This window comes from Apus apus, chromosome 9 (assembly GCF_020740795.1).
Source record: "Apus apus isolate bApuApu2 chromosome 9, bApuApu2.pri.cur, whole genome shotgun sequence".
In the NCBI taxonomy this organism is placed as follows: domain Eukaryota; kingdom Metazoa; phylum Chordata; class Aves; order Apodiformes; family Apodidae; genus Apus; species Apus apus.
In genome coordinates this window covers 2,472,355-2,496,773 of record NC_067290.1, presented here as the reverse complement: position 1 = coordinate 2,496,773, position 24,419 = coordinate 2,472,355, and the positions used below count along the sequence as shown (strand labels likewise).

The 24,419-nt window shown below is 38.8% G+C and overlaps 2 protein-coding genes across 4 annotated transcripts in view; both read left to right on the top strand.

Moving 5' to 3' along the window:
- TSEN2 (tRNA splicing endonuclease subunit 2) overlaps positions 1-24,419 on the top strand; it is a 603,350-nt gene that overhangs the window by 483,602 nt on the left and 95,329 nt on the right. The gene's annotated exons all lie outside the window — the stretch shown is intronic.
- The window catches only part of PPARG (peroxisome proliferator activated receptor gamma), a 59,696-nt gene continuing 43,644 nt past the window's right edge, over positions 8,368-24,419 (top strand). Inside the window, exon 1 of the mRNA XM_051627101.1 lies at positions 8,368-8,478. The gene's annotated coding sequence lies outside the window, so the exon portion shown is untranslated. The remainder of the gene's footprint in view (positions 8,479-24,419) is intronic.

The following is a 24,419-nucleotide window of genomic DNA, read 5'->3' as shown; positions in this document are numbered from 1 at the left end:
GGAATATCCAATTTGAAATTCTGTTTTTCACATCTTGGACGTTTGTTGTTGTTATGCTTTCCATACACACACACACACACTACTATAATTTGGATCAGAAACTGTCCTATCCTGCCTGCAAAAACGTCCTTCAAGAACAAAGCTGTCCAAGTTTCAGGCTACCATGCAAGTCAAGCAAGCCATTTTTTCCCAGAAAGCTTCTTTGTTACAAGTTCCATATTCTCTCAGTAGTAACCCATCTATTCCTGGGAGTGTAATTATCAGAGCTGCTCCCCAGTGAGTTGAAACTTTGGTGGTTTATCTGGAAGAAACAGCTGTAAATTTTTTTTCACTCACATTTAAAATGGCGTTTTGCTCACTCCGTGTGATTACATTTTAACCTTAAAAAAATCAGTTTCAGTGACTTATAATGTCAGAAGAAGTATCTATAATGCCTCTTTAGATTAAAAAAAAATAGCAAAACACTATCTATATGTGGCTACTTTGTAACTAAGCTTTTTTTATTTGGAATAAATGAAATCCAAAATACATTTCAATTATAATTTCCCGATTAAATCAGATTTTTATGCCCTACCATTCTACTCCTGTTTTTTATATTTCAGTAACCCAGTCCTGCTTCAGGTTCAGCTGCTGGGCCAAGGAGCTGTACACAGCACAGTGAAAGGTCCACAGAGACAAATAAACACGGGAAGGGATGAGCTGGCCCAAATGTCAGAAATTTTCAAATGCAAGTAGGAGAGTTCAGATTGAATTTACTTTAGTTCACTGAAACAACAGTGGGTTGCCAGGGTCTGGTCTGCAGTGTACTAAGCTGCTACATGTTCTTATTTATTAGTGTCCATAAAACTCAAATACCAGAAATCAACGCTATGTCCTCTGTATATCCCCAAGATTGCACTTTTTTGCTGACACAACAAAGAAAATACTGGTAATTTAGTTCACAGAGTAGAAGCTTCTGCAGAAAAATGGGTTTGATGGCATTTGATATAGGAACTGAAGGAATGCTTCTGTATTAACTTCTACTGAGGTAAGTACAAGTAAGCGTACCAGAGTATGCAAATGTGCTATTAATAAAATATTACCATATGTTACATCCATACTCTTTGAAGAATACACTCTCTCAGTTCTGCTCTGCTAATCACTGAGGACTCAAAGCCATAAATAGGAATCACAAGTGTTTTTACAAGATTGTTGAGAATTTGTTGAAGATTTCATTCTGAAAAACAATTACCAAAACACATTATTTGCACATCACTCCATTAGAGTCTGAGTGAATAAAAAGTCTCAGCACCGTGGAAATACTTTTAGTTAGCATTTGAAGCATATTAAAGCCATCAACCAGTAACACCCCTTAAAACTGCCTTTTTTTAATCAATTACATTTTGTAACAAGGACGTTTTTAGCAGTGAGCTTTTATATCTTAAATTAGAAATACCAGGTTTCTGGCTGCTTTGTGTTTTTGTTCCTGACCCAATGTTATTTTTCCTCCATTTCTGATCCAACCAGCTATTTAAATTCACCAGGATGTTTGCACATGTTTCCTAATTCACTTTATATGTTTACTGGTATGATCTTTTTAATTATTTATTTTTTTCCCTGGCATTCAATGCTTCATATTAAAAAGCAAATTCTATACTGTAAATGTTGAGTCATCGGTGCTCAGCAGAAGTCCTGCTTCCATTCTATAGAATGGTAAAGAATCTGCCCAGAAGACAGCACATGTCCTGCCAGGAGAGGCTGCAATATGACAAAAAAGAGAGAGCTTCTCTATTGATAATGAGGGGGTTTCAAGCACACAGTGGGCAGAAGTCCTAACATACTTGAAAAATATTTAACTGAACAATAATGGAGCAATGCCAAATACTAAAAGTTACCAAAGATAATTTTAATTGTTGTAGATATAATAGTGTTCAATGACAGCTGTTTTGGAACAAAAAGGTTATTTCCTGCAAATTATTGTAATATTTTTTCTCCCAAAATAGCCCCCGATTCACTGCTAAAGTTACCTGGCATCCTCTAATGGTTAGCACAGACTAAAAGCCAGTTATTAAGTTGATTTTTTAAGAGTTTCAACATCTGAAATGAAAAGAATGATTTATTTAAGAGACTAACAAGAGCTGGTTCAGAAGGGCAGCTGACAAACCAATGGGACTATTTACATGAATGAAACATCATGACTCCGAGATCGTTGCTATGTCTAGTGGTATTGCCTGACCATATTCTACTTTCCTGTCCTTTGGCAAACAAAATACAATGATCAGTAATGATTAGAGTTACTGCTTCTGTGCCCAGCAAAATTCCATGAGTGCTGGCAGCACATTTTTATGACAAAGATTTAATCACATTGTTTACACAGTAGAACCTGTCATCTGAGGCCTTTGAGTTTAGCATCTGCCTGCATTTACACAAAACAACATTTGAAAAATATTGTGCCCTAACACTACAAATATTTATGTACCTTTTCACTATGCTGCTGTCAGTAGTCTCACAATACTGCCTGTGAACCCACGTGTAAAAGTTAGAAGGCAGAGTTTGGTGTATATTTTGTTGGAGTTTCCCTCAGAGGTCACAACTGCCGTGGCAAGAGAGGCCTCTGCAACACAATTTGTGAGATGTACAAAAAGGATCCTTCCATTTTGTTGCCAGGCCACCCCTCCTGGTGATTCTTTCAGAAATAACATTGCTAAAATGACTTAATTTTAGGATACTTAGCATTACAATAGTGTATACTAATTACAAAGACAAACAAGAAACTGCTACATTTAATCTTTGGTCTTATTACTGAAAGCCATGCAACCTGTTTGCTGCAAGGACTAATGAAGGTGTTTCAATTAACCTAATTAAATCTATAGGATAGTCTGAGTGCCATCTAATTCTCTTCCAATCTTTACTACCTCTAGCTGTCCTAAAGAATTACAAATTGTTTAAAGAGCTTCTAATTATCCAAGTGCATAAACCTGACTTACTAGATACTTGAAAGACACAATCTCTCTGGTTTAAAACTCTCCAGAGTTTCTCTGAGCAGTAGAAATAAAAGTTGTGGTAACATGGATGTGAGATCCATGCCAGTGTGACTGAAATGCTGAGAAACCAAACCTTAAGGCTAAGAAGTATACCAGGAGATGCTCTTCATTCCATGACTCTTGCTGGGACTTGGTAGCTACACTGTACACTGTTTTTCTACAGAATCATCATTTAGTTGACCTACAGCATTTCCTACATCTATCTGGAGCACCCTGGAGATTAGGGTAAAATATGTAAAAAGCAGGGATTTTAAAAATAGTATTTCAAATTAACTCCATCACAACAATGTATAAAAACTATAAAACAGGACAAAGGTTATAGGAAATGGAAGTACCAAGAGATCTTCACACAATCCTCCAAAAGGAACAATGGGACAGGGGGGAATTAATTCTTTTTAGCAATCATGAGGCAGTAAATACCACAAAACTACCTTTCTCACACTCTTACAAAGACAACTCAATTCTCTTCATGAACAAATGTTTACTTCAAACCTAGAAGCAAAGTTCTCTCGATGCTTTAAATTGAGTTTTGCACTTTTTGAGTTTTTTGTCTTCTTTTCTGGATTTAAGGACTTGCTGTGTGAGAAAGACATAGCAAGTGACATGAAAGGAATTACACGAAGAGCACAGGGTTTGACCTGCTGATACAGCTACACACAGAGTCCTTCTATGAGCTCAAAATAATTGTTTAAACACTAGTGCCTTCCGTTTCACAGTGCTTTAGCAATGTATTATTTCTATTTTATAAATGAGTTAAAATGAGGCAGTTAAGTGACTTAGTGACCCAGAGGAAGTCAGTGACACAACCAGGAATAGAACCTAGACCTCTCAGCAGCTAGTCCCATGCTTTAACCACAAGACTAGCCACCTCCTTCCCATCTTATATTAGCTCAGCTCTAAGTCTTGGTTGCATCAGATACTAATTTAAGATGTCTAAGCATGTACAACTGTAGAATTTGAAATTTCTGGTGCTGAATAAGTTATATTCATAAATATGTTTGAACTTTATCACCCAAGAAATTAGGAAAAACTGTTTTAAAATGAGACTCAAAATGGATATAAACTTTTGTTTCCTTTAAAATCATTCATTCAGACATAAATTTCTGATGGATCAACAAATCTGAGGGACAGCAGTAGATGCCTGAGCTCTTTATTTGTGTGCAATATGCAATTTGGACCCATTTGATCAGAATGGGACTAGAACATGAAGAGAGTACCCAATTACAGAAAAAACAAACAATCCTAGAGAGAAAGTTTTTCTCTTCAAGAGAGAATGAAATCAGAAAAGTCGAGCTGGGGAGAGACCAAAGATCATGAAAACAGCATTATAATTACAGGTAGGCAGCCTGGTGTGATCTTGGCTTTACTGAATTTAAAGCAGGCATGATTTGGATTTTGTTCTCTTTTTATCTAAGCTGTAAAGATCAGGAGAAGGAGGATAATTTTTAGTTTAAAGAGTTCTTATTTTGACTCACTATCCAGTTATCTATGAATATCTGCATTATGCCCAGTCCTGTCCCTTTTGCTGGATCCAAGGCACAGCAAGCTGGATGCCGTATAACAATACTGGAGTGCAATCTCCAAAGAGTTTGGAATCATACCAAGGGCTAGTCCTCTACCATCACTTAAGGAAATGCAGTTTATGCTATAGGTTTTGCCATATATCCATATAAAGTACCCCTGGCAGCAGCTGAAACTTTGATTTCCTTCAAATGACAGTGTGCACACACAGAATGTCAAAACTGACGACAGCAGTGTAGGGGAATATTATGAAATAATACTACATATCTTCCCAGAACAAAAACTGGCAATAAAGACAGAATAAGATATGCTAAGACCAAGTTCCTGTTATCAAGGAAAGATCACCATATAACCCTATATATAAATTTTTTAAAAATTACATAACCCAAGAGAAAGTACACAGGGTAACTTTAAAAAAGGCAGAAATTTAATAGTTTTTTGGCTTACTTAAACTCCATTACTTTAAACCAATGCAGTTTCCACAATCAGAACTTGTTCTTCTGACGGCTACATTTACAGTCATACTGCTAGTGCATGAGGTTGCCCTCTAGATGTTAAAAGTTTGGCTAGATAATTTTTCATGCTATCCAGAACACTGAGATGGGACACACTGTGTGATTTGTGATTTTAAACTTCTGTACTGCACCTAGAGACTTAAAGCACAGACACAATGGAAACATCAAAATAATTAAGTCGAAGTTGGAACCAGAGTATTTGCAGAGAGAGGAAGAGGTATAAATCTTTCACCTCTGTATCCTTATAAGATTCCTACCCTTTTCCAGACAACTGTAAAAATCACAGTATCGCGGACAGAGCCTCTTTAATATATTCATTGTTCTAACCTTGGCTCAAACCATAAAACCCTACCTGGCATACCTTAGAACCTGTTGCACAACAATGTGTTCATCAAGATGGAAAAGAGAAATAAAAATGTCTAAGGGAGGTTACTTGGTCCACATTAATACCCTTATTCATCTTGAGATTCCACAAAATACTCTTTCCTCATTTCAGTGGGGCTATTTTTGCCTTACGTTTCAATTTCATCTGCCTCAAATTTTCTGCATAATTAAAATTAATAATATACTCTCAGTAATAAGAGTATGCAGAAATGAGATTATTTTTTTTCAGATGCATCAAACTCTTCAAAAATACTTACAATAAAAAACCGAGGGATCAAAAGTAACACAAAATGCAATTCTTCCACATGAAAAGAACTAATGTTTTTAGTTCTAATAAGAAAAGCAAAGGATAATTGATCTTTTGTGAAGGCACGTTATCATCTAATTTTAAAACTAGAACTGATGCTGAGAGGCCCTTTTTCTGCTTCTCTTTGAACTGAGGGAAGAGTTGCCCTTGATTCTGGAAGGCCTGAGCCCGACGCTTCACTCTCACTTCACAGGGCGTAAAGGCCCCAGCCAAACTAAGGAACTTTTGTAGATAAGCAGGGGAGAAAGTCCACATAATCAAAAACTGTGCAGGCAAACAATGCAAACAAAAGCTGCAGGAGAAATTGATAATTTCTTTATTATGACCATTTCATTACTGCATAAAGAAACCATAGAATTAATTCTGGAATAGATAAATGTGTTTGTAGCCGATAGGAAAATGCTTGGCTTTCTGTGTTCCACGTGTGAAACCCCCCCCCCCTTTTTTGCTGAGAAAGAAAACCAGATGTATCCAAATTATAAATAAGGCATATTTTTAACTACCAATGAAAAGGTATAGGTTCTTCATCTCTTGATTTTTAAAATTAAGATTAGCTATTTTTCTGAAAGAACATTTCATGAGGTACCAAATACCACCTAAAAATCAGATTCAGCAGGAAAGCAGACTAAATTTTTTTTCCCTTTCCTGTCTCAATCTGTTAAAATACATATTTACAAAACCTAAGTAATCCGTAGATATGTCAATGTCACCATTTCTGGTTTGTATTTTATGAGTTCTGTTCAAACGATGAACCTGCTAAAAACACCTAATGCTTGTAACAGAAGTAAAATGATGTGGTATTTTTAATACTTCTAGGAAGGTTCTGTTTGGCTGATCTCTCTGGGCTGAGTTAGAAATGCCTATTTTGTCCATGCAACTTAAGTAAACTCTGAGCTGCGCTTCCGCATTTCTGCTTTAGTAAAAGTCTAGGCTGAAAGTGTGAGTTTATAGTAAAAAAAAACAGCTGTTCATTAATACCCGCCAGTTTTTTGAACGCGCTCAGCTTCACAGAGTTTTCAAAAATTTGCATGTTTAAAGCCTAAAATTTTTGGGAGGGCTCCTCTGTTATTGAGACGCTTCAGCTACACGGGTATATTCTCCAGCAGTCTGCACAGAGAACAGAGCTGCTTCTCCTCTCAGCAGAGCTAAGTCTGAGCTCTGTGGAGGTGTCCAGCCAAGATCCTTCTTCTTTCAACTTCCCATTGAAACTTTACCTGAGATACTGCTGTAAAATGGTTAGAAATGCTAACAATTTAGGTATTTAAAACCTTTTGTTATCGTTATTTTCCCCACATTTGCCTGTTTATTCACCCGTAGCACCTTGAGCTAAATCTGAGGGTTTTGTTTTTACCTGTTTTCAATCCCTGGCTCCTAATTCTGAGCCAGGGCATTACTGAATCCATATTCCTGCAGTGTGCAAAAGAATAAGAAGGGGAAAAAGAAAAAAAAAAGACAAGAAAAACCCCAAAAGTTTTCCGCATTTCTAGGGCTAAAAAATTCAGATGGAGGAAAAAGCATTAAGAGAAAAGAAATCCTTGAAATGTCAAGGTGGAATTAACACTTAACTTCAAGCCTCTACGAATGGACAGACAATTCCCATCAAAATCAACAGAATTTGTTCTCACCAACAAAAAGCTGTAAGCGATGTTAGTGTCTGTGAGTAGACCGGGTATTTTGAGGTATTCAACTCTAACCTATAAATTGCCTTCAGTACACAATTCATAAAGCAAATGTAGGGTCTCTTTCAAAACGTTTGATGACTTAAGAACCATAACGAGGCAAATTTAGGATCCTCTGGGTCTTCTAATGATGTCCAGGAGATGGAGAGGTTTTAAAGATAAACTGTCGTGTCCCGGGGCATCTCGACTGACGAGATGACTCTCCAAAAACCCTGTTATCTTCAGACTTTTTACTTGTTTTGTTTTTTTTTTTCCACATCCAACTTCTTTTCAAAAGAATCGGAGGGTGAAATGGAAGGAGGTGACATGCTTGTTTGAACTTGCTCTCCTGAGACTTACCGAACACAGCCTATAGCATCTCCCTCTGCATTCCTGGGATGGGGCGGGGGGGGGGGAAAGAGAGAGAACGTGTAGCTTTTTAAAAAGTGAGGGGGGGGAAGAAGGATTCCGTTTACCTCGGTGACTGCTAAGAATCTTTTCAGAAAGGCCTGTGCTCCTGCCACCACTGGGATAACCACCTGAGGTGAGCTGACCAAAACCACCCGCGGGCAGAAGCGAGCTGGGGAAGAGGAAGGCAAAAGAGAAAGCAGTTAGCAGCCCGGAAAAATAAATAAATAAAAAGTAAATAAATAAATAAATGAATGAGGATCTGAATTTCTCAGTTGCAGGAGATTAGGGAGCAGAGATCAAATTCCAGGCCCACGCCGGGGCCCGCGCTCTGCCCTCAGGTAGGGGCTGGCGCGTTCCCGCCGGCGAGGGCTGAAGGGGCCGAGAGGGGGAAGGAAGGAAGGAAGGAAGGAGGGAAGGAAGGAAGGGGAAGCGGCGGCACCTTCTCCTTCCCCGCACCGCTCCCTCTCCGCGTCCCGCTCGTCCCCCCGCACCTCAGGCCGCCCCGCTCCCGCCAGTCCCTCCGTCCGGCCCCGCCGGGCGGCAGCGGAGGCGGCGCCGGGCCCGGGGAGGCGGTGCCTGGCGGGGAGGACGGGCCGGGCGGGGGAGTTTATCCCACTAGAAGCGAACAGTTTCTCCCGCTTGAGACTTGACAGCGCCAGGTCAGTGCGGGCTACGGCGGGGCGAGGCGGGGCGGGGGGGGATGATCTGCCGCCGAGGTGAGGGAGGCGTGAGGAGAGAGAAGCTGAGGGAGACATGGCGCGGGGGGGGGGGGGGGAGGCTTGTGAGGGGCGGCTGTGTCGGGAGCGGGGCTGGGGACGGGTGCCGGGGCTGGGGACGGGCTGCCGGGGCTGGGGACGGGCTGCCGGGGCTGGGGACGGGTGCTGGGGGCTGGGGACGGGCTGCCGGGGTCTGGGGGCAGCCTGAGAGAGCGGCCGCTGCGGCGCGGGGTGTGGGGAGGGCTGAGGCGCGGGCCGGGGCGGGAGGCGGCGGGGCCGGGATGCTGCGGGGAGGGAAGGTGTCCGTGCCGGGAGCGGGAGGCGGGCTCTGAGGGAAGAGGAGAGTAGTTTGTGGCTTGCGAGGCAGGGCCCCTGAGGGGAGAGGGTCTGAGGGTGCGGCCGAGCCACAGCGGGGGGACTTGAGGGGTGGGGGGGACACGACCCCCGCGGGGTGCGGGCTCCAGGTGCCCCAGGCCGGGCGGGAGCTGCGGGTGGGCGGCAAAAACCTTCCCGGAGGAGGATGCTGAGGAGAGAGGAAGGCGGCACGAGGGGGAGAGAGAGCTGGTCTCCTCCTCTCCAGAGGTGGGATGGGGATGGGGATGGGGAAACCCGGCCCCTGGCACTGCCGTGGGGGGCAGGAGCGGGCCGGGCAGCGCTGCTGCTGCTCACCTGCTTCGTCCGCTCAATGAATGAACAGACTTCTTCCCTCTTTTCTTTCTTTTTTTTTTAAATTTCCCAACCGCAGAAAGTCGGGGCGGGGGGGGGGGGGGGGGGGGGGGAGCCTTTTCTGAGCCTCTGCAACCGCTGAGATGCTGTGTTGAAAGAGGTTGTGTCTTGACGGCGTGCCTTCAGGTTGGCAGGAGCGTTTTGTAATCTTCCTGGTGTCATTTCTCTCCAGGGTGTTCTACAACCGTAGAGTTCAAGTTCCTGTGGTGTTGTAACTTTTGTGGCACTGTGTACACATGGCAGTGCCGTGCTGACTTCACACAGTGATGTATGTATTAATATCGGTGATGTAAGGCTGGTGTTTGTTCCGATGGAAAGCTCAGGAGATGATCAGGTGTTGGGTTTTTTTTTCTCATGTGCCTGGGAGTCTACACTCCTGTAAATCGGAAGGATGGGTTGTAATTGTCTTTGAAATAGCTAGGGCTGTGGGCTAGCCTTGGATTTGGGACTTGCTGCCCCATCTCTGAAGAAGCTTTAGCTGTGGAACGTGATTGTAATTCTCCTTTTAAAAAATGAGCCTTCACAACAACATCATCGACAGCAAAATTCTGGTACCGATTAGTCCATAATTTAATCAGTAATTTACCTTTTAAAAGGTTACTGCGATCTATTACTAGTTAACTAAAAACTCCCAGTGTACACCGAGTGTCTCTGACAAATGACACTCAGTGCTCTCCTTTCAAAAGAAGTTTCACGTGTTGTGTGCCCATTAGGATCAGAATTTTTGCCTAAGTCGCATGTTTGACATCATTGTTCTCTTTGGCTGTCACCAACAGAAGTATTGCTGCAAAAATTGCTCAGAGATTTAATTATGAGATTACAAGAAATCACTGCTAGCAGAGTGCTAAGGCGTGTGGTACAATATAAGCATGGGCTTGTCAAGGGGAGAGGGAGCTGAAAAAATAGTTGGCATGGACTTTGAATGATAACCAATCAGAAATATAATTTAAAGGTATTTTTATACAGGCAGCTTTTTTATTTGAATGGTCTTAGGGATCAGCTTTATAAAATATCTCATTAACTGTTAGTGGTTCAGAGATTATATGTCTGTAAGCAGCCTTAAGACAGTATTTCTTAGAAATGTCTCAGTGTCAAATTCCTGGATAATACAATTCATTAAACATAAACTTTCGATGAAACTTCCATTACAATATAGGATATACAAATAATTCTTTTTTTTCCTTATAGGAATTTATATTTCATGTAATAAATTATCACAAAAAGTGACGGTGGCAAAACATTATGATTTAATTGAAGAATATTGAATCTTTGCCTTTTAACCTTCTTCATGATGCTGATAAAAGCACCCACTAACAACACTGCTGTGACATCTGACTCGTTGGTGAACTTTTTAAAATAACCATGAGTCCGTTTCGAGCTCAATAAAATAAATTTAGGCCCAGCTTCAATTACTGTCAGTATAATTTTCTACTATTAGCAATGGCTAATAACATGAATTTTGCAAGAAGTTATATTGTAAAAACAAGGAAAAGTTTAAAAGTGCAACAAAAGCTCTGTCTTGCACAAAGCTGGATTGAATAATGAAAGTATGCTTAATTATTTTATTTCACCTTGATTGCTGAAGCCCTCTTACATTGATCAGTTTGGGTTGGTTTTTTTTATATAATCTGTTCAGAATGATGCTGACTATATTTGCTAGCCATTTTTTATAGCTTCACTGTGAATCTCTAGTTGTACATATTTGATATTCAGAATCTGAGTTTCTTGTGCTAGCTTTTGTCACAAGGATTATTCCCGTATGGCAAAAAGCAAAACAGTTTTCAGTGCAGTTACTCAAGAGAAATTAAAATTCAATTATAAATTCTCCACACTGGGCTCTTTGGAAGTCATGGATACAATACTTCCCACTAGTTACTGCTACTAGTTTCATTTTTTCTTAATCACTGATAGACTTACTGCATTTAACATTATGTTAGATGATGAATGCTAATTATTCCACACTGTATTTCCAGAATTATGTATATCCTTTTTAACAGCAGGGATCTATTTTTTCAGCTACTTCACAGCAAATGCTCAGTATGTGTTACTTAACTTTTTGTGGACTAACAAAAGAAAAAGTTAGAAATAATCCAAAGCAAGAGAACATTGTTATTCTCAAGTCCTACAGACCTGTGCCACAAACAGAAGTTGGGGTTTCCCATTAACAGGTCAGTTCTTAATAATTTCATTTAATTTTTTCAGAGTACTTATAAAGAATCTCCCCCTCCACTCCCTCCCTTTGTTTTTTTCCCCTGTGGGGAGGCCTTTCCAAGGCAGAAAGAAAAACTAAGGTGCCATAAGATTTGTCTTGAGATGCTTAGATTTGCAGGATATGAAGTGTGACTTGGTTCCTACATTAAATTATAAAGCTCTTACACAACTTCTGTCTGTTCCCACCTGCCCTCCTCCTTTTTTTGTTTGTTTGTTTGTTGTTTGTTTGTTTGTTTGTTTTAGGAAGGACAGTCCATCTTTTTTCAGTTGTGATTTCCTTCAGGTTCCAGTGGCAAAGTATGTAGAAAATGCAGGTGCTAAGCAAACTGTCACCCTAGTACTAGCACCTGTGGTGAGTGGGGCTTGGGATCCTTTCAGATCTTGCAGTTGTAAGGACATACAAAGAAGAAAATACACGTGGCAAGCATAGGAAGTTTCTACTTCAGCATCAGGTCTTCTGCTGCAACAGGGACTTCTCTTTTGCCTGTTGCTACAAAGATGTCAGCTTTTCTCACACCACAAGGCAAACATGCAACTACATTTTCGTAGGCATTTATACTTTTAATTTAAAAACAAAACAAAAAAAACAAAACCAAAGAAGCAAAACCTAGTCTGCAGTCTTCATATCTGAACATTTTCACAGAACTTAATCTGATCAGGTTCACATTTTTCTCCCACGCCACCCACAACTTCCATTATGTTATTCAGCCTGTTTGTCCTCTCTTCAGCCACTCTATAAAATTGAACTAAGCAGCTACATCATTGTCCAATTAAAATTCATGATACATGAACTATAAAGATATTTTTAATTACCAGAGCTGCAGTAGTACCTAGCAGCCTAGTCAAGTCTGGGGCCATCTGGTTACTCACACAAATGAAAAACTTGCCCCTATCCTTAATACCATATGATCTATTACATCAGAGTGCCAATAGTTACAAATTTACAACGGAGACACAAAGTAGCAGTGAGATTGATGCAAAAATTTGAATTTAAAATTTCAGGGTGATGATTCATGCTTACAACAGTAATAGATTCTTAGAATGGTGATAGATTCTGATCTGCATCATAGCAAGTACAAAAAAGTTAGGTATATGTGGGATAACAAATCCACAAATTTGTAGAAAAAAGAACAAGCCTCAACTTCTAAGCAGGACCCTATTTGCTAAATTCAGCTGGTTTTATTTTGCAGTTTCTCTAGATTTCACTGCAAATAAAAAATTAAAATACCCTGCTTAGAAGGGGGGAGATAAGTAACTACCTCAAAATCCAGCTTGTGAATTTCTGGACTCGACTAGCAGATGATGCTTTGTGGACTTGCACAAGCCACCCCCTTCCCTCATGACTAAGCAGATCACCTCCATGCCATGCAGCCTGCACATTCAGGACAAAGTCTATGAATTCAAGTCTATGAATCCCAAAGTCTACTCTGCTGGTTGATAATTAGCAATTTAAAAAACAGAAAGCTTACGTAGCTTGGTGTATGTATGTTCAGGCACTTGTATGCTTGATGACTGCCAAGGTGAACATATGTGTATGGTCATGTACATACGTGTAGGGGGGATGTGTGTAGGTAGGGTATTAACCCTGTGCTATAGGAAGCCTTTCTGCTTGTCTCAGTAATGTTGAGGGGCTATATATAACATCTGATAACACAGTGTGGTAAGTATTGGATAATGTCCCAACAGACAAATACACAGAACGTTCCACGGCCTCAAAAAAAGATGGTGTTGGTTTATTAGAAGATGCACAGGTCTAGAAAAAAGCCCTCAGCTTCCTTCAGGTCAGTGGCAGTTCTGCTGTTTCAGGAGGTCAGGTTTGCAGTCTATGTGCAGCACTGGAAATGTTGTCCTAGACAGGGCTTGCTTCCATGCCGTTGCTCTTGAGCTCAGCCTGTGGTTTTAGGATACTGAAAGTATAGGGTCTGACTTTTAAATGAATTGCTGTTTGCTCATGGAGACTAAATGCCTGAAATTAAATAACCATGAATATAGATTATAGCAAAAGTCCTACATTTTTTTTCTTTAAATTATTTAACAAATGCCAGTGTAACAGGAGTAGCATATTCATGTGCCTTTTGTTCTGGAATTTATGTCACCCATTTTTTAACGTGTTTGAACTCTAAATGAAACACTAACATTTTGACACAGACACTGCAGTTGGTATTAGCTTATTCTAGACGTTCAAATTAGACATAAGTTCTAGTTTTGGTCCTATAACAGCTACTATGGGAGGAAAATATTACACTTCGTGCTGTTTTACGGGTTATTGGAATTTCATGAGCTCCATGGGGACTCATGTCTTTCCTCCTCATCACAAATCTGATCATGACATATTTTAGATTCTCTTTTGCCAGAATCCTATACTTTTTCATAGGACATCTCCATCTACAATTCCTCTAACTTACATGTATGTATGCATAAAAAACTCAGTATCTTGTTTTCATAGATACACTTTTAGCTGCCGTGGAATAGGCACAGAGAGTGAGTGATGGAAATTTTCTTACTGTGTCTTGTGCTTTTCCACTGAGTTTAAGCAAAATACTTTTCAGAGAATTTCATATTTGCACAAAGTGGCCCTGCCCAGAATTATGATCTTGTCTTAAACTTTTTACACAATATGTGATTACACTGCATTGCATAAAATAGGATTTTATGTTATAATATTGTATTCCAAGTCCATAGTACTTGTGTGTTTGTTTAGATATATTGAGCAGAGATATTGTGTAACTGCTGTGACTATTCATGGTTGTGTAGCAGCAATTTGGAAGTTTGAGAGGCTTTGAACCTGGGTTGCTATTGATATACAAATAGAATTATGTACATTTTCAGTATTTATGCTAGGGGAATATGTTAATATTGCTGTGAAATAAGTTCTCAACCGTGGTGGTTTGAACCATATGTCAGACTACCAGAAGAGTCACTCTGTTACACCAAAAAAAAGGAACTATGGAAAGAAAAATGTTAATTACAGGCTTTAACACTCACACCAAGATCTTCTAGTAGGGGTGGTCAGAAAAACAGGTTTTACTACCTAGACCCGGTGCTTTGTGGTGCTATCTAATATGGGGGCTTGTGGAAAAATGCAGCCACTTCTATTTACTGCCTTTCATAATGTACATATTTCCTCATGATAGGTTTAGGTACTGACTTTTTATGTCTACAGTAAATAAAACTGGAGAGTTTATCCTTTCATCTTGAATATGTTTTACTTGGAGTTACTCTTCACTGTTCCCTACAGTGGTTTTTCAGCTACAAAATTTTATGCTGAATCTTGGTTTTCAAGCTTAGTAGAAGGATGTTATAATGTGGTATATCACTAAATTGATTTTTAATGCTACCTAAGAAAATAAAAAAAAATATAGAGCCAAATTTTATTTTCAGTTACACCCAGTGAAATCTACAGATAAGCAAGTACAGAAATATGTGGGGGCAAAAGGTTGCTTTATTTACACACAGTTTTATCTGTATTCTCTAACCTTATTCAGGATGGCGTTTAATTGAATCATGAGGAATCCTGAAAAGGCTACAGGCTGAGGTTCTCATTGCCTGCAGGATGATGAGAAATTATTTTATCTGCTGTTTGCTTTCTAGCTTGCAGTATGTCTGAAACAAAAGTTCTCCCACTGACCTAGTGGTGTAGCTATTCCTCCGATCTGCTGAACTTAACCACTCACAGTGGATGGATTCACTTCGTTGAGTCACTGAAGTGCTGGGAGGATTTTACTGTCTTTCTTCTCTATCATCACTCCTGGATGCCATTATTTGCACTTAAACTGCACATCTGAAATGCCTTATTTGTACATGCAAGGCATGTTAGCATACTTGATTTTTAAAATTGGTAGAAATATTAAGAAAAGCAGGCTAACTTATTTTAAATACCCCAAAGTAATTGTCAATGTGAAAAGACTTTGACAAATGACTGCATGTTGCAAGGCATTCATAGAAAGGTGTAGGGGTTTTTGAGTTTAGCCTAGAACATGACTAGAGAGTGTGGAAACAAATGTTCTGCAAATATGCTTTCACTTTCAGAATTTCCAGCTGTTGCTGAAGATTGTTTGAGATGATAAACAAGCTGAAACTTCAAGCTTTATTTAGAACAAAAGGATTTCACATTAGACCGGTTTTCTGAATGAAATAAGGACCATTAAAAAGGTTTATTTTCCTGGATATTTTTTTAATATATTTACACTGGAGCTATTGCCAGAATTGCTAAATTGGCCTGGAGTAGGTTATTTAGTAAACACCTCAGATAAGTATGAGTTGTTACGTTTAACTGTAGAATAAGTTTCAAAATTAGTATTATAAAAGTTTAGGAGGATGGATCCTGAGTTTAATAAAATAGGAAATAAACACTGAAGAATTACTCTGAAGGGTTCATGATTTTAAACACGGGTTTTAAAGTATTTTTCATTACGACAGCAATGCAAAATAATTTCCAAAAATCCTAGGGAAGCTTAATTAGCAGTGTGTTAGCTTGGGTTTTGGTTGGTTTTGTTGTTGTGTTGGTTTTTTTTAATCATTTGGATGTTCACACTGAAGAAATGCTATTGCAAGCAAATTCCAGGCTTGCTTTCCACGCCGAGCTTGCCAATTGATCTTGGTTCTGTTTTGCAAGCTTCTTGGAGTGTTCGCTGTGAGGTGAGCTTGCCAATTGTCTTCAACTGGTTAATTGTTTTCGTGAGGCAGGGAAGAACATTATGGCATGATGAATAAGAGACCCAAGAGGGTTCCTTGCACAGTTTCCTTTGGGCACTGCCCAAAGTCTTGTTCCTTGGGTCTGCCTCATGTGATCAGGCTGGCTAACCTTGCCCAGTTCAGTTGGGTGCGGCGGATATTTATTACGTTCACAAGATCTTCTTTAGTTTTGGTTTTTTTACAGTAATTCAATACCTTGTATAAAATATACATGTGAAATCTTCACACTGGTTTAGGATTTGCTTGGGCTAGATAGGATAAAGCATCAGGTTATGCAAGTTACTTTCTGACAGAGGTAATGAAATTTAAGGAATTCTTTACTTAGACCAGGGTTCTAACTTATGAAGAAATAGTTCTTACAGCACAGTTGACATAAGCAGGAATTCTTAACAGTGCTTGAAGGAGTACTGGCATCCCGTTTTTTTTCTCCAGGAAAGATGTAGACATGTCTTTAAAACTTTTGCCAGTTTAGATTAAAAATATGAAGCTATTTTTGCGGGGAAAATATTCTTTTTACTTTATTAAAAAAAAAAGCACCAAACACTTAACGCCACAGTTCACAGCAACTGATCCCGTTATGAAATGAGGCCATGTCTGATGGCCTCTCATTGTTTTCATTCTTCTGTTCATTGGAATATGATATCTATCAGATTTTTAATGAGTCACAGTTTTGCTAAAGAATGGCGTTTTTTAATGCAAGAATTACATTCACTAGAGTGGCCCTCTGCATGGTACATAATGTGCTGTTTCATCCTCCATGATGCAATCCTGCAGTCATGTGCACTTCTTTCCATTCTTTTTTGAGTCACCAGAGCGCCAACTTGAGTAGGTGAGAGACCAAAAGAACACTGCTTTTTGTATCTTTTATCAATTCTGTTTTCAAAAGATAAAAGTATTACCAACACTGCTCTGCTTCTTTGCAAATAAAAAAAATCCATAAAATAAAATTTATGCAGAATAGGTGGAGTAGTGTGCAATGTTAAGATAGGTTCTGGCTTTAAAATATTGCAAAATAACTGGAGTATCTTTAATCTTAATAGAGGCTACTGGTGTTCAATATGATTAACTGCAGTGGTGGATTAAGAGAGGGATCTAAGGCCAGTGTGGGCCTTGGGAGGACCAGCAGAGTAGAGAGCTGGGAAAAAGTGGAAAAGCAGACTATAATGAGTATCAGGAAAGGAAATTATTAATTAATTAAAGGAAATTTTGAAGGCAGGCAGTGGAGAGATTGGCTAAGACTCTGTTGCTTATTTATTTAATTAGCCCTTCGTATGATTCGTCAAAGAAGATATTACAAAGAAAGGGAATTCTTTAAAAATACAGATGTTTGAATTTCTGTCTCAAAGTTTGAAGTATATTGTTGGAACCTTCTTAATTTTGAATTTTTCTCTCGGGTCCCTTATGAGATTTTCAGCTTTTCTTGGTTTAAGATATGCTGACAATGCCATAACGTGGTCTCTCACTGTATTTTGGCATTCCTACTCATTGTTCTTTTGCTGCCCAAGTTCGTTCTGTTTTTTAAATCTAGCCTTATTTATTACTCCTTTGAGAACAGGAACTGTCCGATATGCTAACAACAAGTGACAGCTTTCCTGTCACTAAGGACAGGAGAACAGGCAGTGAATATTGCTGAAGTCTGAGGTAAGTTCAGAATAACAATAACTTGTACCTACACTAAAGTTGATGTACTGTAGTGTGACTCCATTCCCTGACGCAGGCTGGGCAGCAGATTCCTGTCTCCTCCCCCAGGCACTAACAGGAAGGCACAGCACAATGTTACAGAGCATGTGGCAATTTTACATTTCTGCTGAAGCTTGACCCTTAGACAGGAGATTGACTTTTGTTGTTGCTGATGAAATAACTGTACTACGAATCTCCTTAGAATCTCAGAATGAATTGGCTGAGATTACAAACCAAAACCAAACAAAACCCCAACAAACTGGTAGACGTGGAAATGGTGAGAGACAGCAGGACCATCTCTCCCTTTCCTCCTCAGTTCTGCACTTTGAAGGGAAGACTTCAAAAGGGAGGAAAAAAGGTGGGTTTTTTTGTTTGGGGTGAATAAGGTGAGAGACCCAGTGTAAGGGAGAATTGATAAAGCAGGGAGAAACTCTAATTATCTGGGAAGGAAAGTAGCAAAAAAAGCAAGGAGGAAGAAGAAACTGATGCGGGTATGGTTGCCGCTTTCCAGACAATTACTCCAGGAAAGGCTAATGAATGTAGTAATTATACCTGGCAGTTAGTCTGTGGGAGAAAGGAATTCTTTGGAGTTCAAACTTGTATGAGTGATAGAGTGCTCATTTAGCTATGAATATGGAAATTAAAGACAATGTAGGCTAAATACTTTGTAGCAGTGTTTTCTGGTTCCAGTATGTCATATAAACTGCTGTATAGCTCCTGAAAGAAAGCCTCTTCTGAATAAAAATTTCTGAAATTAAATTGGGAATTCTACTGCCAAGATGAGTGTTGCATTGGGCAGAGGTACTGACAGGCCCCACAGGATTTTCCTCTCTTCATCTTCTACGAGCCATTATTTATAACAAGTTCCCTATGCTCTTTGATGCTGTGCAGTCCATCTGAAGAACAGTCAGTTTTCCTCTACAACCGTAGGGCACATGGAGTATTTTAACTCACAGAAGCTAGGGGTGATTTTGAGCTGCCTGTTGTGTCCAGCATGTGGTTAGCTGTTCTCTGAGCAGGAGGTTAAAAAGATAGTAACCAGCTTCCAGTTTGCTACAGAACTGCCATTTTTATATTGTGAACATTTGAAGCAACAAAAATATTTCTTCTGTTTTCATGAAGATAGGTAAATGCCTCTGATAGAAATGGATTACAGAAATACTTTTACTTGCTTTGTCTGAGCATCAAGAATGCAACTTACACCTTAGAGTTTTCCATCTCTGCAGTTTCTTTTTGCACAGGTAAAATATTTAACCAAAATGAAGTGTGAGTTTGAGAAAAAAATAGTTCAGTGCATTTTACGTTCGTGCTCAATAAAACAGTGTACAAAGGAAATGCATGATCAGTGAGATTTATGAAAGTCCTAAAGTCTTACTCATGCTCACACTGTTGCCAAATGTCTTCAGAACTCTGTGCTTTGCCTTCCTGAAAGCCAAGAGTACCCACCTCACCTATTTCCAGCTTGCAGGCAGAAAGTGGGACCACACTGAGGGAAAAAAAAAGCTGATAAAGAATTAACTCATTGAATTTGAGGAAAACCAAAATGAAACCCCAATGCAATTCTGTTCCCTAGTGTCAGAGAAGTTTAGTTGGACTGAAAGGCTAGATCCATACTAGTAAATTAAGAAGTAGTGTAATTTGGGCACAGGCTCAGGAGCTGGATTGGTGAATGGTTAAAGTCTTAGAATTGTCCATGCTCCATCCTGTTTTAGCTCAGCCAACTAACAGCCATTCCAACATTTTCCAGAAAAACTTTGTTAGTTAATATGGGCCGTGGACCATTTGCAACAGGTCCTTTAGGTATTGGCACCCAGTTTTGATGACTAAGAGAGTCTGATAATGTGAGTGCAACAAATATGGCCAGAGTGAGAGCCCTCGTGCTCTTTGGTTAGTTAGTACAGCTGAAACTGAAGTCGTTTAAATGCCTCCCAGATTTGTTACAGCTTCCTTTTAAGTTTCTTCCTGCCTGTGGATCAAGATGATCTGTGCTTTGTCTTCCATTCATACATTGTTAGATCTAAAAAAAATTAATCATTTATAACTTGGAGATCTTAAAGTTTGAAAGCCTACCAAAAAGAAAAGAAAATCCTATATCTGGCAAAATAAGAGGCTGTAGAGCATTGGCATTTTATGAAAATAAAAATCAGTATGTCATTTTCATCCATTTTCTGACCATTTGACTGTCATATAAGTAAATATAAGATAAAGCCCAAAATCTTTAGAAATACTCCTAAATTTTTTTTCTAACCCCTGGTGAAGGATTGAGTTGTTATTGGAGTCTGTGTTGCATGATGGCAAAATTCTATTTATACATCTGTCCCCAACAGGTGTTAGTAAAATACTTGTATGTGACATAGCCATTCGTCTGAAAAATTATGAAAAAATATTATATTTTTATGGTCTCACTGTCTGGTCCAAGAACTATAGATAACTAACATTGCAACTCACCTTTAAAGAATACATTACAACTTGTTTGCTCTGAAAATTCCTTTTGGCTCGAGTGAAAGTACACAGTGCAAACAAAGTTATGAACTGTGTACACAAGGTGTGAGAGTAGATGCTTATACTTGTGTATAACTTTATGGTTCTGATCCTTCAGGGTAGTCAGTGCAATCTGACCTTCATGCTCCCCAACTCGCTGACTGAGTGGGGTTAGAGAGGAGTGTTAGGGCCAAATCAGACTGGCTTTTCCCTAACTAGTGTCAACTAACAACTCATGGAGGGGGATTTATTTTTTTTAATTTTTTTTTAATGAAATGGAAAGCAGAGAATTGTAAAATCCAAACAGAAGAATAGGTGTGTTAAGACTTGAGAGTTTGAGAGCTAAAATATTTGACAATGCCGCCACTGTTTCAAACCTCATTTTTGTTGTAAAACTTCATAATTATTTTGACTGTTAAAATCAGCTGTTTCAGTATCAATTCAATTAAAGGAGCAGAAAATACCACGTTTTGTTAAGACTTAAAGATATGCCAAGAACCTACTGTAGACAATTAAACAGATGAAGCAATCGAGTCGTTATAACATTTTTCAAGATGACGAGGCACTAGCTAATAAAAATAGGGTAAATGAGAGATATAAAGCACAATCTAAGATAAAAATTTAATATTTTAATGTCAAATAATTGACTGGTAATCTTGGAAACAGCATGTAGAGAAGGAAGTTCTGTTTACTTCTGCAAGAAGGACATTGTCTTGAATATGGAAAACTAGAAATGGGGAAAGCACAGCATGAAAATTATTTATACAGGAAAAATACCCTAGGGCTCCTCAATCTTTTGTGTTTATTCTTAATTAAAGAGTAATTTAAAGTAATTTTTAAAAGACAAACCCATGCCATTTTAACCCATTCCAAACTGGATTAAGCCACCACTCTGTTACATGCACTGTAGACAGCCTAACCACAGCCAAACTGAACTGGCTCAGGAGGAGTGATCCAGAAATGCAAAGTTCTGTGAGATCATTTCCTGTTCTCTGAATCTTGAATTTTTTCAAGTTGCTCCTACAGAAATAATGAATTAAACCATAAAAAAAGGATATCTGGTGTGTTTATGTCAAATAAAAATGTATCAAACCTAAATACAGGTAAGACTAGTACAGAAGAAAAAATAAAGTGGTGTCTGTATTAACAGGCTGTTAAAAATTAATATTCTGTCCTTATACAAATTGCTCATTGAAAAGTAGAACCGATTAAGTCAGTTTCCTATGGATTTGTCTTTTAGGAATTTTTTTTTTTATTTTCTGGTATTTATTACAGGGTGGCCTCAAGATGTTGCTCCTTTAATCTCCTACGTGAACAACAATGTAGAGATGTTGTGTTAAAACTCCTCTACGTTTTGGTCAGCCCTGGCTGGAACAAGCCAAAGCTATTGAGGGTGAAGAGAAAGGGACCAACAGAGATATCCAATAGGGTTGTGTATATCAAATGAAAAATTTGGCTTCTAGGGGTCATTATGTGCATCAATCTGTTAAGCAAATATTGATGTTTTTACAATATAGTTCAAATTGCCCTTGAATCTAAATATTAAGGTACTCTGCATAGCTTTGGGATGTGCTGACCATCTTCAGGAGCCCCTGAAATATGGAACTTCTCAGAAAGACATGTCAGAATGAAGCTGTGTCTTAGTTAATATTACTACAAGGAACCAGAAGCACCAGAAATCCCACATCCAAATATGTTCCCTTTTGGTAAAGTAGTCATGGCTTCCAGAGACATTGAAACCTTTTCCATTTATTCTTAATTACGTTGCCAGACTTTAGAAATTTCTTTTCCTGTGTATTTCAACCACCAAATGTTATTCAAAATAATTTAAAATCTTAAATTCATATAGCCTGAAACCTTTTTCTAGAGAATAAAGAAGAAGTTTGTGGCCTCTGGGAGAGTAAATTCCGGGGTTAATTTATAACTAAAGCAAATGTATCTATAAAAAGAAGAAAAGCTCCATAAGAAACATGTTAACAAATGACAAGAAAAAAGAGGCTTGATAAAAGATATCAGAACTTGTTTGGCACCAGTGATTTTATGACTGAGGAATTCAATTATAGGTGTGTTGGGAGGACCAAATCACAATTCTTTAAATTACTAATGGGAGACAAAGCTCTTTATCATGGTCTGAATGTGTTCACACGAAATGTTCAGTCCTGCCCTCTGTAAATAAATTTTTAGTGCTTACATTATGCATCTGCATTGAGAGTCTGTGTCGTAGAAAAAGATACACAACTTCTGTTGAATCACTTTTCAAACACGCCTGCTGACACACGCGTGTTAGAAATGATGTTGGCCAGCAGATTGCTTCCTCTAAGCTTCTAGTATTCAACTTGTCATTTTCCCCTTCTATATTCTTAGCATTTTTCTAGAATCCTGGTAGGCTTCTTTGCAGAAAAGTTAAGTATATATGACATCAGTGTACTCTACAGCGATATGCAGTAAATCATATCAGTTTGGAGTTGTTTACTGCTTTGTTAGGTAGGTAAGTTTCATAGAGGTCTTTAACCAGTGAGGTAGATAATGACTTTGTACTTAGCCAGGAGAGGCAGATTAGCCTCAGATCAATTGCAAATTAACTCCTACTGTCTGCCTAAAATCTAAATTGGTTTTACAGCTGTCTGCTACTTGTTTGTTAGAGTAGTAAACCCATATCTCTTGTCAGTCATTGAAAGAGGAAGGGTGCTTTCTGAAAATGCAAATTTAACTAATGGGGCCATCCCCCTGGTAACAGCTGCTGCAGGGAAATTTAAAGGACTGTATTTTGTTTGTGGGGCCAAATTAGAGCAGACAAATTATCACTGCTATGAGAAGAACCACAGACCAATGCGACTCACAAAGTTGCCTGAAGTTGGTTTAGGAATGGTTTGAATATTTATATGGCTTTGTTGGATGTGCTGTTGCTATGATGTTCAAATACAGGGTTGGATCTAGATGATCTTTAAGGTCCCTTCCAACCCAAACCCTTCTGTGACTCTTATGATCATGACTAATTTATAATGCTTTAATTTGTATTATAATGTGGTATCGTTATAAGAACATTGTATGCACAGTTCCTACCCGAAATACTACATCAGCAGGCTACCTATATGAAAAGTCAAAAAACTTACTTTATTTCATTTCATCATCAGTTTCTTTTCTTCTCTTGGTATCTGTAGTTAAGCAAAAATGTTCTTTGCATACAACTTTTACCCTGAATATTAAAAAAAAAAATAAATTAGTTCTTTTTAGCCGTCTCTTTTCTGACTCACTGACTTTACTACCAGTGAGAAACTTATACTCTCCTGAAGAAAACCTTATTAAAAGTTGTTAATTTTTGCAATCACAACAGTTTGAAACTTTTCAAATACCAGCAGCATCATTCAACTTCTAATTACTTAACTAATTATCTCTGTGGGCTTCATCAACATAGAGGGATAAGAGCTGACAAATGTTGAATTTACCTGTCTTAAATTATTTTAAAATGTTGACTGTTTATAAATACTTAAATACTGTTATATCACAAAGAGAGATATCTCTCCTCTACAGAATAATTGAAAGCAAGAAAGTTTCTGAATCAGCCTCTAGAGGAACCTCTCTTCCTGACCATGTTCTTGTTGGCCATTTTGAATACCTGCCACATAGGAAACTTTGGAGCACTGATTTTTCAGCCTCCTGCTTTTAGATCAGCTTCATGAGATCCCAGGAAAAATTATGCTAACAGAGTAAGCATGGAAATGCTGAAGTGTGTGAGTTGGTGAGACAGGATCTGTATGGTGAGGAGTGCTGTAGAGGTAGTAATAGCTCACCCAAAGAAATATAAATGTGTTCCAGGAACAAGCTGTTATCTCGTCGCCTGTGCTACCCTGATCCTCTGAATGCACAGAGTCCATAGGCCTTAGAATTCCTCAAAGCTTAATCTCAAATTACATTGAAAAAAAAATAAATAAAATAAAATGGGTGAAAGTATCAGGGAAATACCTTTGTTATGTTCCTGAATTGTTTTTTAGTTAGCGTGGCGCATGACTTTCCTCTCAACCTCTAGGAATGCACTGGATGTCTGTCAAGCCCAGAGAGTTGTCCGTGCTGTGGAAACGTATGAAAGTTGT